Raw genomic sequence first — 5547 nt, 5'->3', positions numbered from 1 at the left:
GGAGTGGCACAGTACATACATGCCCTAGGGAGACCCTCCATTTCCTCTGTTTTGTGCTCTATTGCAGTTTGGTATCATAGCACACCAGTGGCCGACAGTGCCACATTGTTGGCCGGCACCCTTTCATTTTTGGCCGGCAGAGGCCCACTCTTGGCCGGCAGATGGCCGAAAGCAACTCCCCATGTCCGGCAGGTCACTGGTGCACTCCCCAGCATTGGTTTGGTAAGTTTCAGCAGCAAGTTCTTGAATACACCCTACAAACAGAGCCTCTAAAGAGCAACCCGGAGAGCTTTTCGGGACGAAAACCGAGCATGCATCTTCCATTTCTCCGAACAGAGCTGAGGCAGCATATGTTTAAAGCTTTACTTGTTAGTTAGCTTGACTTTCTAATTTAATTAATTTGTTAATTAATTGAAGTGTTGTGATAATTAGTAATTAGTTTGCTAGTTATTCAATTTGTTGTGTAATAATTAGTCTAATTAGTTTAATTAGATTAGTTAGTTTTAGTTTAGTTTAGATTAGCTTAGCTTATTCGAACCCTCCTTCGAGAGGGCACAATGCTGTAATAAGAGTGCGCGTGTGTGCATGTCTTCCAACCCCACTTCTTTAGTATCCATAGTGAAACACAAACAAATCAAACCCTCTCCCTCTCCCCGTCTCCCCCTCTCACCACTCACTTAGCAATAGCTAGGGTTTTATTATCTTTCTCTCCCCTGTAGAAACCCTAGCGTTGAAACTCTCATCCCCAACAACAACAATCACCATCAGTGTTGGATCTGCCATCACCAATCCACCGTTGTTGCCCGTCGCGTAGCACCTCTTTCTGCCACAGAACCACTACCTCAGTGCAGGCGATGGTAGATCTTGAAGGACGACCAAACCCTAGAGAGCTGCGGGTAATTCAATCGATTCTCACCATACTCATTTTTTATATATGTGAATGTAGATATAGGTATTAGCATTGGAATTCGAGTTAGTTTTGTTGGAATTAGCTGAATCTACGAGTCTGGGTATTGGAATTTTTGGATTTATTGTGCATTGATTTAATTACTTATAAGGGATTACAATTTGTATAGTTTTGGTAAGTAGGTGATTAAGTATTGTTTATATGAAATTTCTGGATTTTTTGCTTTTTTATTTAGTGCATGATTGTTTATTTGTTTGTTCTTCATCTGTGTGTGTTTTGTACCCCTTTTTTCTCTATGTTCTGTTGCTATTTGAAATTCCATTCACTTTTGTATTTTTATGTTGGTCACTGATGTGCTGCGAATCCAGACAACAAGGTGTGTAAAATTCTTGTCTTTCACTTTTCTATCTTCTACGAAAGCGTTGAATTGAAAGACTATTTCATTCAATCCCTTTCTCCATCCACTCAATATTAGATTTGGACTCATTTGATGAGTTGAAAGTGCTTCCAGCAAGGAAATCATGTTTCAAGTTAAATTTCAGTGGCCAAGTTATAAAGTTTACATGAACAAATATAAATAAAATATTGATGATTTTTTATTCTTCAATTGTCATTCTTTTATTAGTTTTTGTTTTTCTTTAAATATAAATGCTTTAATTACTCATTTAAGGAAGGACTGTAGATTGTATTAGTGGACATGATGACAATTAATTGCCATACAAATCACAGGACACCCTAGTTTCTTCTTGGATTATAGAACAGGTTGCCATGACACGGCACTAATATTCTTAAAACAAAAAAAGCAAAAGATTTGGGTTGTGTTTGGTTAACACTTTAGAAGTACAAATTACTTTTTTGTATACTTTCAAAATGCCATTAAAACAGTCTCTGACTAGATCACTATCTTGTCGCTTCCTTTTTTATAATTGACTACATACTTCTAAGGCCAATCATGATGCTCAATGATAAAATTGAGGAGCAAAATAATACTTTCGTTTCTATGCCAACATTGTGTTACTTTTTTATTTTTTATTTTGTAAACAATGTTTGGTTCCAAAACCTGTTGCAAACTTGATTTGCTTAAAACTATGGTTTCATGCAGCATGAACACTAGATGGAAATGTACTACCCATACCAACATAGTTCTCTAAATTGTTTGGTTATTGTGAACGAAGATGTGTTAGAGACCAGAACATATCGAACTCGTTTATATATTATATATATATCAAAACACTCCGAAATTATTAGAGAAAATCATATGAAAAGCATTACATTTGGAAAAAAAAAAAATTGGATCACTGTGGATTTGTATGCTTTCCATGTTTGTTAGTGCGTTTATCAAATTACTCATACCATTTGTTTGATAATATACCTGACTAAAAATCAATGTACATGGAAATCACATAATGTTTTCCTTGACTGGTATATCTCGAAAGATCATGACAAATAATATGCATTAATTTTCTTATTTTGATTCCAAATTTGATAGAGACCTCATAGTGTCAGGTGTCATTGGCCTTGATTTGTGATTTGGGGTCATTTAACTTAGGACTAGCCCAACCTAACCTTGTAATTGCAAAGTAGACTTTTAAGTATTAGTAAGAAAATGCCTTCTAATAGAGACATCATAGTGTCTGTGAAGGAAAAACCTGGGATGAAAATAAGTGAGTTAAAACATTGTTTAAAGAAACCAAAAATGAAAGTTAAATAGTCAATACGTTGGAATTTTTACTTCAAGTGATGTATCTTGGCCTATGTTTGAACCAAACATTGACACAGTCATGTAGTTTAGGTAATACTGAGAGGCTATTGAACCCAACATCGTAGGCTCTACACTGTCTTCATTTATCTTTACACATCCACTGTGTTCTAGATCCTCAAATGTGTTTTGCCCAGGTTGCCAAATAAAATGGTTACAAAAAGTAGCACTAGATTGAGGGTATTGATGCACTGTAGCAAAATTTATCCCTTGGATTTTAAAGTTATACTATTACCTTGATAAGTAAGAACTTACAGTTCCAAGTTCAGTATCCTCTAAGCCATAGTAAGCTGGATTAACCGCCTATGACATGGATATATTTGTAAGAACTTTTGCAAGGAACAAAGACAGATACAACTCAAAATTTTTAACTTGTGATGTGATCCATGTTTTGCAGATCACCATTGCAAAGACAACAACACATAACATAGGAATTCTACAACTACATTCCACACTCTAATATCCTCTAAGCCATAGTAAGATGGATTAACTGCCTGTGACATGGATATATTTGTAAAGAACTTTTGCAAGGAACAAAGGCAGATACAACTCAAAATTTTTAACTTGTGATGTGATCCATGTTCTGCAGATCACCATTGCAAAGACAACAACACATAACATAGGAACTCTACAAGTACATTCCACACTCTAAAAGTATCAAACTGTCAATCATAAATTCCTTCATGTGCACTGTGTGGTTACAGCATTTTATCACATCCATATTAAAGTTAAAATAAATCTGTTCTTTCTAATTATCTAAAATGTTATTTACACTTAGTGCAATCACTGTGATCATTACATAGAGGAAAAATTGCACAGAGCACTACGCAGGCAATACCTTATTTGCCAGTTATAACATTACTTTCATGGTTTCTTGCAATACCTTCTGACTTAATGGGTGGTATTAAAATGTTATTTCGGTTTTGTATCCTGTCAATTATGATATTATACAGTTGTAGAAGAAGCTATGTTTGGTCAAAGCTTATTTTTGGTGACTATTCTTTCTCATCCAGCCGCAAAAGCATTTGACTTGTCCAACAAAGACAAGAGAAGCATTGAAAATCTGCGGTTACAGCTTGCTCCTGGATGGGTTTGGATGGCTTCTTCCATACATAAGGGTGCATAACAAGGTTAGTTCCTGTTAGATTCACTCTTCTACTGTTCTGTAAGTGTTTCCTCAGAAACAAAAAGGTTTATTCTGTTTATGAAATCACAACTAAACTTGTTTATAAATTGATTTTCTTGAATTACTAACAGCTTCATAGCATGTTGATTGGTTTGGAACCTTTGAATCCTAACTGCTCATTTTCTTCTCTTCTCTTTGATTTCTATGTTCTGTTCATGCAGCGTCAACAAGTTGGTTTTCTCTTCCTCTCTCGTTCTCTTCCTATCTTCTCTCCTTCTCAAAGGTATGATTTTTCTTCACTTTTTTAGAGAAGTTTTTATTTGTTATTAAAAAAAATTTCTTCGTATAAAAACTGATTTGGAATTTGTGATGAAAAAATATGTTGGCTATTGTTTGTAAAAAAATCATGTGCTTTTAGATCAGATACAATGAAACCCCAAAAAATATGTTGGCTATTGTTTGTAAAAAAATATGAATTTTTGCTAATTTTTCATTATGACGTTACTTTTATGGGGCCATTGAATTATCTTATTAATTTTGGAAATGTTTTGTTGATGTTTTAAAAATTTTTGATCATTTCTTAATACCTCAAGAAATATTTTTGTCCCTGAGTCGTTGGTTTTTGTACTTATGTGAAGTTTCTTTTGTCATGCAGACAATAAATGCAACAAGGTTAGTTGCTCCAGCTTTTGTCGGGGGTTTAGGTGCCTTAACACATACATTGGGCACCCTTGTCCCTGTGATAGAAGCAAGTGGATTTGCTACAGCTGCAACTGCAACTGCTATAGGAACTATTGTCGGTAGTTTTAGATAATCTCTTAATAGTTGTTGATATGTTTAGAAAGTTAGATATGCATAGTTTTGGATGGTTTAAACTTTTTGTACAGTTTAGAACTTAAGGATATAGTTTTCAAATATTTGAAATGTATAGACAATTGTTGAATGTTTATAATTTATGGATATAGTTTCTTTTTGATGTTTCAAACAATATTTTGGTGATTGATGTTTTGTGATGCTTGTTTGTAATATTTGTTAGATTGTACAAAATTGGTCATAGAACCTGCTTAAAAAAAAATTTTAAAAAAAAAACCTGCATATTCTACGGCAGGCATAATAAGTCGTTGTATTACATATTTTAAGGCGCACAATCAGCGTCGTTATTTGTCTCACCAATTAACGGCGTGCAAAAGTAGTCGTAGAAAAAGTAATAACGACGCAAAAAATCTACCGTTAAATAGTTTTTAATGGCGTACGAAGCATGTCGTTGAAAGTGAATGACTTTCCGTGACTGGTCATAATATGTTGCACACCGTAAAAACCTTTTTTTGTTGTAGTGCAAATACCTTCTCTTTGTTTCTCGGTCAAACCAAGGCTATGGAAATCCACAGAAGGGGAAATCTTTCCCTTGGCGGATAAAGCATCCATTCAGGATTCCTCGTATTGGCTTGTGGACTAACTCATACTGCCTCCTAGTCCTCTTTGCTTTAAGTCTCCCTCTCAACTCATCTCCCTTCCTTTGCCAGTCTGTAGCGGTGGGTTTGTACCCCAGCCCAAAAGCATGGGGGTTGTGACTCATCTCCTTGGGAATAGTACCTCCCTACCTACCACTTTTGCCCAGTCCTGATCCAGGAATATGCCTTTGTTTGTTCATCATGTAGATGAACTCATGAGCACTATCGTCCTCCGCCATGATAGATTGGACCAAACGGGCCTCTGCCAAGGAGAAACCGAACAAGAATACATCTTTTTCCCCAT

At 35.5% G+C, this 5547-nt stretch overlaps 1 long non-coding RNA gene across 1 annotated transcript; it reads left to right on the top strand.

Annotated features, from left to right (window-relative positions):
- The first annotated feature begins 461 nt into the window (after positions 1-461).
- Positions 462-4777, top strand: LOC145801909 (uncharacterized). Its single transcript, XR_014343756.1, has 3 exons — positions 462-896; positions 3680-3796; positions 4014-4777. It is a non-coding gene; the product is annotated as an uncharacterized LOC145801909 (long non-coding RNA).
- The last annotated feature ends 770 nt before the right edge of the window (positions 4778-5547 follow it).

The sequence above is a fragment of the Camellia sinensis genome, chromosome 11 (assembly GCF_055761805.1).
Source record: "Camellia sinensis isolate YWXY chromosome 11, ASM5576180v1, whole genome shotgun sequence".
NCBI lineage: Eukaryota > Viridiplantae > Streptophyta > Magnoliopsida > Ericales > Theaceae > Camellia > Camellia sinensis.
Note: the sequence above shows the minus strand (reverse complement) of the source record. Positions and strands in the feature narration are given on the sequence as shown.